The sequence below is a fragment of the Podarcis erhardii genome, assembly GCF_964252035.2.
Source record: "Podarcis erhardii genome assembly, chromosome: 10".
Classification (NCBI taxonomy): Eukaryota; Metazoa; Chordata; class Lepidosauria; order Squamata; family Lacertidae; genus Podarcis; species Podarcis erhardii.
In genome coordinates this window covers 44,840,891-44,855,391 of record NC_138500.1, presented here as the reverse complement: position 1 = coordinate 44,855,391, position 14,501 = coordinate 44,840,891, and the positions used below count along the sequence as shown (strand labels likewise).

Here is a 14,501-nt window from a genome sequence, read left to right as displayed (position 1 = left end):
CTGTGCTTTTGTGAACTTCCTTGAGTTTACTTATCTTACTATCCAAGCCAGTGAGTACTACATTCATATTCTAAAAAGTTGAATGAGCTGGGTGGTCTATCTGTAGTCTTGTCTTAAACAACAATCAAATGGTATGGACCAATCAGGAACATTACACTTAGTTGTTCAGAGAAAGAAAGCATTTATAAATGTTTGTTCACATGCTCAGAACAATGGGTCTCCCTTCCATTTGAGCTATGTTTCGTTGGCGTCTCTTCTATATAACTTTCCACTCCTTAATCATGATAAATACTTTCCTGTAACTCTGCTTATTGAAGTGAATGACTCTAACCTTACTTTGCATATACCTAAAAGTATACGCGCTCTTCCTTTGTTCTGTTAGTACTCTACTCTCGTACGCTGGAATATTTCAAACTGTGTTATTATATGTACCCTCTTTAGAAACACATGGGACCAAGATCCAGAAAACACATTACTCAGCAGCTCTCTTTTTGATCGCAAGTGTTTTCTGATTTCCAACCACAGGTGTTCCTCCCTGGAATTCAGGTGCTTCTTCATTAAAGCACTAGCCTGCTGAGTAGCATCATTCTTAGCCTTGCAACTAATGGTGTGGCAGGAGATACATTAATTTATACTGTTCCAAGTGGGCACTTTATGCATTTTTAATAAGTCTGAAATTGTATTTCTTTCCCCCCTCTCTTAATTGTTTTGTTGCACGTAGTACTGTGTTAAAGTCAAAGTAGCTAACATGAGATTGGACTAACTCCAGCTTATTGCTTTGCCTTTTCATGCCTGTCTGCAATTTGTCTTGCATAAGTGTTTGTCATGAAAATATGATGCAAGTCGTTGACCTATGGGGTGGCGGAGTCTTTGCAAAATAAGCTTTTGATCTCGAGAAGGTAAAAGGAAAACACAGTATCTTTCTTAATGGGCAGAAAGGAAAGAATTGTTCACTTAAGTAGTCTGAACATGGTAGTAGATAAAGAGTGGGTAATCTTGAAAATGTAATTTTCTATATATCTTTCAGTAAAGTGTGGTCTCTCATTTCAATGTATTTTCTAGACATGATGGATAGTACACAAGCTAACTTACAGACCACATTATATTTAATAGATGGTGCTGTTGGTAGCTGGTGGAAGTGTTATTTTCTCCCATTCTGGTTGCAGTTTTATTCTTTCTAATGGATCAGCTTGGCAGTTAGCTCTGGCCCTTATTTTCTTTATGTTGAGGTGGCATCTGTAGCTGAAAACACCTTTTACTGTTTCTTATATGAGTCTGGTGCACCAGCTCCTACTTCTCTCTAGTCACAGTTCTTTGTGCCCAGATAACATCTAGGTTAGAGTACTGCTGCCTTTGCCAATCTGGTATTGTCCAGATGTTTGGACTGCAACTTCAATCAAACCCTATCAAGACAGCTGTGCCAGATGGGGCCGATGAGAGTAGTAATCCAAAACACCTAGAGGGCACCATACCTTGGAAACTACATCTGGTTCAGGAAACCTGGAGCTAGATGATTAACTAAGGCTGGTCAATCAGAAGACACATCCTTAGTTTAAAAATAAAAATCATTGGATTCCTTTTTGTTTCTAGGTACAATTCAAAGTTCTGGATTTAACTTTTGAACCCCTATATGACCCTTAGAGCTGGGTATCTGAAGACCTTCTCCAGGATTGTGTAGAGCAGGCATGACCAAGCTTGGCCCTCCAGATGTTTTGGGACTACAGTTCCGATCATCCCTGACCACTGGTCCTGTTAGCTAGGGATGATGGGAGTTGTAGTCCTAGAACATCTGGAGGACCAAGTTTGGCCATGCCCGGTGTAGAGGGATGGGAATTCAACAAATCTGAAGATAGCAATAATGATTGTTTGTGGGAGTAGCTTGACAGACTGACATCTTTCAGTGATAGTTATGCGCAGTCAACACTTCTTGCTGTAATACTCCTGTTTTGCTGAATAAATTACATGAGAAGTAGCAATGGGGTTTATACCCACACTTTCGAAGTTTATTTCCACATTTATTTCAGTAAAGTACTTTACTTTTGTACTGCTGGCACAGTAATTACAGTGAAGATAAAACTACTGCTGTTTCTGTCTGGTTTGTGCCTGGGCGAAGAAAAACAGAGGCCTTCCCATTTTTCCACATAGAAAATGCTGCCTTTGAATGGATATTTAACCACTCCTGATTCTAAACCATCCACACTGTTTCTTTGCAAGACTCTCTGTAAAGCATTCCTGGCAATAAGTTCCTCTGGGAATAAGTTGATAATAAGCCACTGTTTATTAAGAAATAAGTGGAGAAAGAAGTACTGTTAATTAAGCCCAAATATATCAGTAGTTATATAACAGAGATGGGGAACCTGTGCTCCTGCAGATGCTGTTCGACTCCCAACTCCTATTAGCCCCAGCCAGCATGGTCCAGTGGTCAGGAATTATAGCTGTCATACAGCAATATCTGGAGGTGAACAGGTTCCCTACCTCTGGTAAAGCAGTACACTAATAGTAATGTACAGATTTTGTACTCATGTGGGGAAAAACCCCACTACTGCTATTTCTTCTTCTTCTTCTTCTTCTTCTTCTTCTTCTTCTTCTTCTTCTTCTTCTTCTTCCACCTCTGCCTCTTCCAATACTATACTTCCAGAACCCCTTGAAAGTTGGTATGTCCTAGTGACCAGAGTACTTTAGTCCTGTTAACTTGCTATGAATAACTACCATCAGTATTTATTTGTGTTTGGTATATTTGTTCTGGTTATTTCAGGTTGTTGCAGAGCATCTTGGGATATTTCTACCTGTCATTGTGCACTTACGTTAAATTCTCTCACCTTGCAAACACTGCACTTGTCAACAGATCCTTTGCATGTTCTTGGTCTTTTTTGTAGTCCTTGGAGGAATGCAGCTGTAACTTAAAAGTTTGCATATTTTGTTTGTTTGCTTCCATAAACTGGACATGTTTAAAGTAGCTGCACATGAGATTTATGTGGCAGTTCACACACCTGCTGTCAGTCATTGTAAGTGTGTAAATTGTGTTCTCCACTTGTCCAATGTATCTGTTAACCAAAACCGTATATGAGAATTCACTAAAATTAATAGCAGACAAATATAACTCTGGAATTCTCCAGTGTGAGGTGTGCCTTGCATTTTTTTTTTTTTAAAAAAAACACCATTGTTGTTCTCGATGCCGGGTTAAGATAAACAATCTAAAAATGGCAACTAGTTATTTCTGTAAATATTTATGTGGAAGAAATTGCCATGATCTTTAGCGAGATAGTGTTTGTTTGTAATGATAAGCCAGACTTTCTGGCTTATCGTGATTTATTGTGAAAGAGCAGCATGCTGCTGGATGCTGCTAGGTCACTCCTGCTTCAGTCTTCCCCTAGTGCGAATGGGATAAACAATCAGCACACCAACATTTAACCACGGCTTAAGGTTGTCTCTTGATTGTGGCTTGTTAAGAAGCAGCAACAAACCGTGTTCTGAAGTACAGACACATAGAGAAGCCAGACTTCCTGATCTGTTTACTCTGCTTGTGCCTGGGGCTGTGTGAATGCAACCACTGTGTTCAAACATACTGTGTGTGCCTGTTTTAGTGGTGCATAAATAATGTTTCAAAATAAATAAATAATGTTCTGTTAATTGAATCGTGCATACTGAAATTATCCATGGATGAAATATATCCATGTGATATGTATTGAAATTCATGAAATCTCGGCCCAGAAATGATTTAGGTCAGGTAAAAAAAATAAAGCAGATAGATAGTTCATCCATTTCGCTTAAGAGAAATAGGTAATTGGGGAATATTAAGCTCTTTTTGAGATTCATACATACATTTTCTCAAGATTACTGCATAATGTTAGAAGGAACTGACTTTTTTTTTAATAACAGCCTTATTTGGTGTTCTTAAACTACAACTTAGTAGATGGGGGGCGGGAAGAGAGAATTTTCTAGAACTTACGTGAAAATGAATGAAAACATGCAGGAAATATGTGTCTCAAATTATTATACTAAAGTTAAGCGCAGACTACAGATTTTCTAATGTAGTGACATAAGAGACTGAAGTTATGAATCAGGCACTCCATTGTTTATGAGTTGTTTTTGTCATTAACTCACTTTTAATAGCCTCTTCTAAAATAAATGTATGTATGTATGTATGTATGTTTTCTTCCCCCATGGTACACACCACTGCACATGCTCCCTCAGAAGCCTTCCTTGGTCCCTGCCAGATCCTGTCCTCTTCTCCACAAACAGAACTTAGGCTTGGAGGAAGCCTTTTGTACATGCGTGCACATGTTTGCATGGCTGTGCATGTGCAACTGTGGAGCATGCAAATGTGCCCATGGATCCAAAAAGTTGGCAAACTCTGTCCTACTGTTTTCAGACTTCTCCCCCCCCCCCAAGCTTTGCAAATCTTTGTTGAGCACATTATGTGAAAGTAAGAATTATGAGCCAGTGACAAGAATAACATAAAACCTCTTAGAATAAACCCTGGAGTAGTTATTAAGTTATAACGTCGAACCAGACGCGTTTTGTGCAGTGTCAAAAAATTGGTGGCAGTGTGAAATAAGTTTTTGTGCAGTTGGGCATATAAGATTTAATAAGGAGCTATGTAGTTTCTTTAAAAAGTAGATAGATGAGAAAAGATAAAAAGAAATAGAAAATGAAGATGAATACTGGTTCATTTTAAATCTTCATAAGCTTATATAAATAGTATATTATGGCTCTAACTACTTGACTAGTCAAGCCATTTATGGACTTTGGCATTTATTGAACTCTGTTTTAACAGTGTATGTAAGTATGCAGCTGTTACATACCAGCACAAAGCAAACACAAAACTGAATATTACACAGTTGTGCCATGGTACCTCCTTTCGCATTGTGCTGAGTATGTTTCAATTTATTTGGTTCATGCTGATCAGACTGTCAACACCTGGGATTGAGTGTTTTGAGTTATTATGCTTGCAAGCCTCTGAAGAAAATCCCTTAAAGCACAACTGCTGTCTTGCCGTGGCCATATTTTTGGTCCTCTGCTCACATATTTTAATCTACAGAAGCACTGATGCCCTGGGATCCCATTCGATGAGTGGTGGCATATTGTGATAGATGCAGATGTTCAGTTTCTGAATCAACAGAGAGTTTGTTTCCGTTGATGGACTTCAAAGTGACATTTGTGTAGGTGAGATGCTCAGCAACAGCACTGTGAAGCTTAGCTGCCAGAAGAAGGATCATGAGCACTGTGACATTTCTGTGTGGATCAGATAATGCAAGAAAGTGAAACAAATGTGTCATCATCTGTGAACATCACTTCTACTCCTAGAGTAGGGAATCTCCCCTACTCTAATGAAAGTTCGGTCAGATCAAGTTCTGCAAATAACACCTTGTGAACTTCCTCCTGGTTTACTGAAGGTTTCAAAAGGCTTGCCTTTGAGCAGCAGATCAGAATCAACTTCAAAACGTTTATTCAAGAACTCAACAAGAGAGTCAACCACTTCATTATAGACAGCACCAACGTCTCTCCTATCAGATGCACATATGGTTGTATTCCTTGTTTGTGTGCTTTCTCATCAGCTGAATTCCTTTCAGCATCACAGTTCCATATGCCTGTATAATAGCTTAATCCTTGAAAGCATTGACGCACCCACCAATCAAATGCTGTGCTTTCAATGCCAAGCGTTTTGATTCTGTTGATGTAGTCAGCTAGGATTCACCCTGAGTATCATAAAGAAGCTATATTTTTCCATGGAGCCAAGAGAAGGCATGCAGGGAGCTTCTATGCAACAATGAGCTATGCAACAATGAGCTTACAAACTTTAGATATTACAAAGATCTTCTCTCGTATCCCCCCTTTTCTAATCAGTTCTTTTAGATAGTGTATACAAAACATTGTTACAATCCACTTAAGATCTTATTGTCAAAGATGAGGTAAGAGAAGTTATGGGAGGCTAGAGAGTTTTCCAGTTTTGACAGATTTCTAGGTCTCTAGAAGGAATTTGGGGTGTGTTTCTCCTGGGAACCTGCCATTATGTACAAGTAAATTTGCATTCACAAGGGGTGCAGAGGAGAACTGCTGAAGATTCTGAGGAACATGCATGATAGAGAACTTGGGACACAAGCCCATGACACTGACCAATAGATGGACTGCTCTGCACAAATTAAGGTGGTGCATTTTGTAGTGCGATCAGCCACTATTTACACAAAGTATTTTCTTTTAAGTTTCCAAAAGCTGCAAAAATTGTGTGGGGATGCTGTGTGAACAAAGTTAGAAATGTTTGAAATTTTGAAATGTATGAATTTTTCAAGTCTTTATAGCTCCTGTTCTTATTTAGTAGTCTTGTCCTAGTTTCAGCCACCAGTGATGTCATCATGCTTGTACATTCATCCTACTAGACAGAGTAGATTGTGGGTTAATTTGGCTGCTTATTTGATTTTCCCTTCCTGGAAATGTTGTCGACATTTCAGGGCTCAGGACAAAGATCTCACAAATTCTTAAGACAGCTACTGGATAAGGTTACACTTAAAGTAATACAGTATTGAACTGCAGGGTGCTTTTATGGGATATCTAGAGTATTCTGCTGAGCTAGGTTCTCACAATTTGCATAGAGATACATTGACATTTTATTTAATTATCTTGGGTTAGATTATATTTGTCTAGCTAGATTCAGTATCCATTTAGGAGGATTGAATAAATTCAAACACAATATGGATGAAGTACTTTGGGAAAGTGTAAGCTGAGGTTTATATTCTGCTATTTGACACATGACTGAAAACATACATTGTTGTTTTACATGGAGTGTCTATAATCTCTTGGGAATGCTTTATTTGTTTCTAGATTGGGCAAATGCCTAAATTCAAATATGACTAATTTTATCATCTGAAAGTATCTGACCTTAAAATTCTATTACCCTGCTATGTTATGAGTTCTCTTGCTTGATTTAGGAGAGTAACCTTTCTTGTAAAGTTGCCAATAATTGTTTTTTTGTCAATTTACCACCACCATTCTTCTGTAGTGACTTCTGATAGTCAGATATTGAGGGGAAATAATAATCCTGGCTGTAAAGCCCAGTTCATGGAAAGGCAAAAGTTTAGTGCTATGCATAGTAATAGTGACAAAATTTGATTGAGTTTGCACATTTATTTTTATTTTTGTTCATTAAATTTGTATACCACCCTCCACCCAAAGATGTCAGAGTGGTTCAAACTATAAAAACACAAAATAAAAACACAAAATACATAATAAAAACAAGAACCAGAACAAAACAAAACAAAACAATACCCATTCCAACACATTTAAAAGGACATTTTTTTGCCTGGTGCCTAAAGATGTATAATGATGGCACCAGGTGAGCCTCCCACAAATGGGGAGCCATTGCAGAAAAGGCCTGCTCTCGTGTTGCTATCCTCTGGACCTCTCATGGAGGAGGCACACCTAGAAGGGTCTCTCTAGGGAGAGGCCTTCCTTGAGGTATTGCAGCCCTGAACTGTTTTAAGGCTTTATAGGTAAAAAGCAGCAGTTCGAATTGGGTCCAGAAACTAACTGGCAGCCAGTGCAGTTGGGCACTCTGCACCACTGAGACTACCTGAGCCTCAAGTGACAGCAAAGGACCCCCAAACTACATACCCACTCCTTCAGAGGCAGTGTAATCTCATCAACAGCAGGCAGCCTCTCATCCATCCAATCTAGGGAACCACCCACTAACAGTGCCCCAGTCTTATCTGGATTGAGCTTCAGTTTGTTGGCTCTCCTCAAGTCCATTATTTCAGCAAGACAATAATGGTCCAGCACCTCCACCACCTCACCTACAGATGTAAAGAAGAAGTTGAGCTGTGTGTCATCAGCATTATGCTGACAACATACTCCAAAACTCCAAACGACCCCACTCAGTGGTTTCATGTAGATGTTAAACAGCACAGGGAATAAAATCAAACCCAACTCTGATGAACCCCACAATGAAGGTTCAACGGGGCTGTAGAACACTCTCTAAGCATCCCCTGGAAACGTCCACCCAAGTCATCAATGTATTTCTTTTTTAGTTTATCAAAACACATCTGTATCCTAGCACATTTTAAAGTGTCTTTCCAAGTACTTGATAAGCTGTTGGCTTTCTATTTTTAGGAATTTTGTTTCATATTATAAGTAAATATATCACATCCCACTAGTCTACTGTAACTGCCTACGGATACGTGCTTTCATGAAGATTTACTAAACAAATACGTGCCCTGATTTTCAGTGGATACATTTACATATATTATCAAACTTCTGTCAGTAGGGTTGGTTTCTAGATGTTATAGTTTTGCCTAGGGAGGGACCTTGTGTGAGTTACATAAAGTTTACCTTTATTAAGGAAAAATTCAAATGATCTAGACTCATATCTATACAAAAAAAAGGGATGGGGGTGGGGGCTAATACTTATTTTCTGTAATTTCTAGATGTTTTTGTTTGGCTCTAGGGTTGGCAACTGTAATTGAAGAGGACATATGTACGCATTTTTATTTCATTTGTTAAGAATACTGTACTGGAGCTGGAAAAAAATGCCCTTGAATGCCTGGTGTCGCTTAAAATCTTGCTTGGGGTAATATTAATTATTAGTGCAAAACTAAATATATTAAAATGGTCCAGATGGGGTGTTTTTATATATATGAAATGATAGAATTGTTTGATTCTGTTTCCCTGTAAATTGGCAATTCTCTGGAATGTCAGAATTACAAATTTATAAACACTTTCCAAAGACTTCCATATTATAGTTGATGGTTTAGTTATCTTTTCATTTGTTATGTAAGTATTCTTACGTTTGTTTGTTTTTGTATGAAAATGTGCTTGAATTCACTCAGCACACCAGAGCATATAATTAAGCATACTTAAGCCAATTGATTCAGTGGTCTTAAGTATGTATAACTTCTGTGCTGGATTGTGACCCATCTGTTTAGCCAATTAGCGAAATAATTAAGTAAATATGCAATAAGAATATAATGCGGTTTACAGTTTGCTGTGTTGGAACCCTCTTGTTTTTCATATAAACATACAGGGTGTGTTCACATGTCACACTGAACCATGGCTTAATGTGATGAATAAAAGTTAGGATGATCCCAGGTGAGCCTCAGGTTCACATGTTCTTACTTCCCTCTTCTCCCGCAGACAGCAGGAAGACAGCAGCAGCTTTTACTTTTCCCTAATATTAGCTTGTTGTGTTGAACTGTGGATCATAAACCCATAAACCACAAACACCGGTCAGTTTCAACACAAGCCAGCTTCAAACCATGAGTTATGAGTTTGTTAAACTACCTTGAATTTGTTAAACCATGACACCGATTTTCTTTTTCTACAAAAATAGAAACCACTGAAGCCCACTTTGTGGTCATGCAGGACAAATGGAGAAGGGAAAGATGTGAACCCAGAGCTCTCTAAGCTTCTTCCAGTCAGTGCCCATCATATTAAACCATATTTTAGCATTATGTGATAGAGTGGGCTTGGGTATTCAGCTACACAAGGGTTAGGGTTTCAGGAAATTCAAGACCCCTTCTCATTTTCTGTAATGCTCAAAATGGAATATGTTGATACTTCAGACTTCACAGGTGCACAAAATGTCACCGTCTTTAGCATCTCACCGTGAAGTAGAGAAGGAGATGCACAATTCACTTTGGATATTGTGGAAAATATGAAAGTGTCAGTTGTGAAGCCATTGTACTCGCTTTTCCTCCATATTTCTTTTAATACATGAAACTGCTTATTGTTACTATAACTAACACATTATACTATGCAAGTATGTGCAGCTATATAGCATAGTATAGCTATATGTTTTATGTCCCTTAACATTATGGGAAAAATTGTGCCTTACAGTAATTCGATAATGTGATTCTAGAACAGAAAATTGGTTAAGGGGGGGAAACAGGAAAAATTACTAAGGCATCCTTAACTGCAAGAGGGTATGCTAGATAGATAGATAGATAGATATCGATAGATAGATAGATATAGATAGACAGATGATAAATAAATAAATAAATAAGCAAGCTTGTGTTTAGATAGGCTTTTGCCAGGAGGTAGTACTTATGATATTAGTTTACAATATTATAAATGTTATATTGAACACAAACAGGGAATCTCCTCTTTCTCAAAATACAAATATCATTAGTCATAATTAATGGGCAGCAGATTTTATGCAGCAGAGTATCTTGTTACATAGTCAGCACAATTAACTTGAACAATCTATTCTATGGGGAAATTATGAGCACAGTTTTCAAATGGGCTTATTTAAGGGGTCAGAGAAGATGTGAAAGTGCCTTGTCCGAAGCCAGACAGTTCATCCATCTCTCCCATTGTTGTCTACTCTGGCTGGCAGCAGACCTACAAGTTCTCAACCCTGCTACCTGAGACTCTAACTGAAGATGTTGCTGATTTATGAATTTTTAGAGAAATAGTTTAACATGTATATATAGCACTCCACCACAAGGATCCTATCATTCTGGTTAAAGTTGGGTGCTCCTGAAGTTCATAGAAGTTCATACCACTAACTTAGCCATACAGTGACCTGCCCAACTGTAATTGCAGCTGTATCAGAAGTCGCTTCTGATGAGTTTTAGCTGTTTCCTGGCCATGGTTTTGTGTTAGTGCTTATATTATCTCTCTAGATATAATAAATCACATGCCTTTATTATTCTGGCATTTGATATGGGACCTGCTGAATGCAGAACATGTTCTCTCCTATTGAACCACAAGGCCCTTTCGCTATCACCCTGTTCAGAGAAACTGGTGGTGTTTAGATGCACGCTAAAGATTGTCAAGGAAAGCAACACCTTTCACAAATCCCTGTTACAGATTATACAAGTGAACAGTGGGTTGGGAAGCTATATAATACCTGTTGTGTTTATGTGTGTTATATATATATTTGATCTTCTTCTGGCCGTAGCTTGCGGTAAAGGCTAAATTAGCTTTTGATCCAAATTAGTATTATAGACCGCATTGTAATTCGTCCTTCCAAATATTTGTAGAAACTGTGAGGAAGCTTTTAAGTGATGGAAATATTTGAACTGCGAGCCAAATGTTAACAACACTACAAAAAAATAAGGATGCTATCTTCAAAGGATGCTCAGGAAGTGCTTTAAATTAGTTGGATATAAAAATGGACAAAGAGTCTCCCTTTCACATTTGGATACAGCTGAGTGAAAATCCAAATCCAAAAGAATTTAATCCTTCCGTATTATTTATCAGTCTAGTTTGAAAGCCTTTCTTCAGTCTAAATAACATGCATTTGTAACAATAGTAGTGTCCTGAAATGGGAGAAAAATCAAACAATAATAGTCAGGATTTCTTATATAAAAGTTATTTTTGTGGTGCAAGGATCAAAGTACCTGAGATGAATTAAACCATGATAAAGTTTTGCAGATAACACAAATGCTGTTAGTTCTCTTTTGCCTTGAAAGGCTGCACTGCCTACATACTTATCTAGCGAACGTGCTCCTGGATAAAATTAATCTATATACCAGGCAGTTTTCAAAGCTGCATTCTCAATGGGCATTATGCCAGTAAATAAACTTATCGGTTCACCCTTTGTAAGTTCATTTGCCAGTTACACAGAAAAGCTTTATTGAGTCTTCTTTTTCCAGTACTCCTCCTCCAATATGTGACATAATAGCTCCGTTCAGACACTAAACCTTGGATTGTTCTGACCATAGTTTAGAACTTTGACTGAAGCTTTCAAATGATTAGGCAAACCATAGCTGCTTAGATGCTTTCATCTTTCATTGCTCAGCATTCTATCATCAACATTCAGCAGCCTCTGGTGATGAAAGACAGCTGTAACTGTGATATGTTGATTATGATATCACACCATAGTTGGTGGAGATCATAGTTTACAAACCCATTTTAAACCATATTTTCTGTCTGCCAACCTAACAGGTCAAAAGCACACCAGTGCAAGTAGATAAATAGGTACCACTGTGGCGGGAAGGTAAAAGGCGTTTCCATGCGCTCTGGCACTCATCGCGGTGTTCCATGATGGCAGAAGCAGTTTAGTCATGCTGGCCACATGACTAGCTGTCTGTGGACAAACGCCGACTCCCTCGGCATGAAAGTGAGATGAGCATTGCAACCCCATAGTTGCCTTTGACTGGACTTAACCATCCAGGGGTTCTTTACCTTTAAACCATGTTTTCTTAACTGAGTCAATGTTGAACCAAGTCTTAAAGCTCATTCGGTTAGACTACTTAACTGATTCAATTAGTTCAACACATCTGGTGGGTACTGGCTTGAGGAAGTCTGAATGTGACACCTTGGTTTAACATCAAGTGACCAGAGCTGAATTAATGATAAAGGTTATAGTAATATAGGATGTGACTAGATATCATTTGTCTCTGTCATCCTTGTAACTTCCACAGAGGAAAGACAGGAATTAACTGGGGTGTGCCAAGGTGAAAAGAGAACCGTTTGTTTTATTTTTACCTTTGAGAGGCTGATATCTGAAGTAGCAGCTAGGTGATCAAAATGATCTCTACCCAATTAAACTTTAAGTTGTATATCTCTTGTGGATTTATTCCTACCACTGTTAGAAACTTTTTAATTGCTGAACACTTCAGGTGCCCTCTGTTGTTTACTAGCTTTCCAAAAAACCCAGGATGACCTGTCCTTTTTAGCCATCTAACTGGATACTGCACAGCATAGGATACCAAGCCCTCAGGCTCAGTCAAGCAGTCTCTTTTGAAAGTGAAAAAGCAGTCATGCAGCCAGCTCCAAATAATAATAAGAACCATAATAAGAAAACCACAATGAGAGAAGATGCATTGCAGTTAGTAAATAATAATCAGCTGTAAATATTTGAGATGCAAATTTCTGTGTTTGCTTAATATTGTCTACTAAAGTGTGGGTCTCTGCCTTCCACAGAGCCTGTCACTGATGACTTAAGATGAAAACCAACATCTCCTGAAATCTGTAGTCCATTCTTTAGCTTCTGCATCTTAATGGAAGTAAATATTTTTATATGCAGATTTAAACCAATTTATTTGAAATACAGTAGATGGTCCAATGCTCTCATTGGAAATAAGGTTTGAAGTAAGCAAATATCCTTTTTAATGGTCTGATATAGGCAAGCATTTTCTTTTGCTGCAGTACATTATGAGATGACCTCATATTCCTAGTTGTTGTGAAAATATTTGAACTCGTATGTTTCTTAAGGCCGATTCACATCAGCAGGTCCATTTATTCCTCCATTCAATCTATCATGTGGACACATGTGTCTGACTGTGTAGAGAAAGTATCAGTGGGAGAGTATTAGTCTTAATTGTGAGTGATCTTTTATAAGACAATGGGGTTTTTTACTTCATTTATTTGGTTTTAAGAGTTACATAATCTGTTGCAAACAGATGTGACAAGGAGAAGTACAGAGGCATGAGAGGTAGAAAGTAGATAGTTCAGAACTTAATAAAAAAAAATACTTGTAGTCCACAATACTGGTGGACCCTCATCTAATTAATACATATGTTGATAATCTCATTTCTTAGTATGAATCATTGGAACATCCTGCAGTTTTCTGTATTTAGCATGAAGGTTGACTAAATATTGGATGCCACTAAATGTTGTTTTCCCATGTAGATTAAATATGTTTCTCTAGCTCTCATCAGTCATGGCCAATGTGCCCTCCAGATGTTCATGAACTCAAACTCTCTTCAGCTATAGCCAGCAAGACCAATGGGCTGGGATGATGGAAGTTGTAGTCCAACAACATATGGAGGGGCACCATGTTGGTTACTCCTGCTTTAGTTAGTTCTGCTTGGATGAATTTCAGCTACTAAGACCAGAGTATGTTGACTCGGGGAGGTGCAGCCTTCCATATACAGTGGTACCTTCGGTTACAAATACCTCAGTTTACAAACACTTCGGGTTACAGACTCCGCTAACCTGGAAGTAGTACCTCGGGTTAAGAACTTTACCTCAGGATGAGAACAGAAATCATGTGGCGGCAGCATGGTGGCAGCAGGAAGCCCCATTAGCTAAAGTGGTACCTCAGGTTAAGAATGGTTTCAGGTTAAGAATGGACCTCTGGAACGAATTAAGTTCGTAACCAGAGGTACCACTGTAACTGTAGAGTTCTTAGGCAATGGGACCTTAACTGTAACTGTAGAGTTCTTAGGCAATGGGACCTTGTCAGCAGCTTTCTACAACTCTTCTTTTTAAACAAGGGCTTAGATTGCTTTAAGATGAAAGAGTTCTTCTGTTTACTTCTGTCTCCTCTGATCCATCAACTTTAATAACTACCGTGAAAATTTGCTTTCTAGATGTTGGGAATGAATCAGATGCTTGTTTGGGAAAACAGTCCTTTAAGTTTTATTTTTAATTCAATTTCCCTCCCCCTGGATGTCCCAAGCATATCTCCTGTGGCCGGCTCCTCCTGCTGCTGCTGCTGTGGAGAGTGGAAGCAGTCTCCTGGCGGTGGTGGTACCAGAAAGAGGCACAGGAAGAGTCGCTGGCTATTGAAGCCATACAGCAGCAGCATTCAGCTCTGTCCCTTGCTCTTCCTGATGTCC

At 38.5% G+C, this 14,501-nt stretch overlaps 1 protein-coding gene across 2 annotated transcripts in view; it reads left to right on the top strand.

Moving 5' to 3' along the window:
* Positions 1-14,501, top strand: part of TRHDE (thyrotropin releasing hormone degrading enzyme) — a 203,209-nt gene that overhangs the window by 56,636 nt on the left and 132,072 nt on the right. The window lies entirely within an intron of this gene.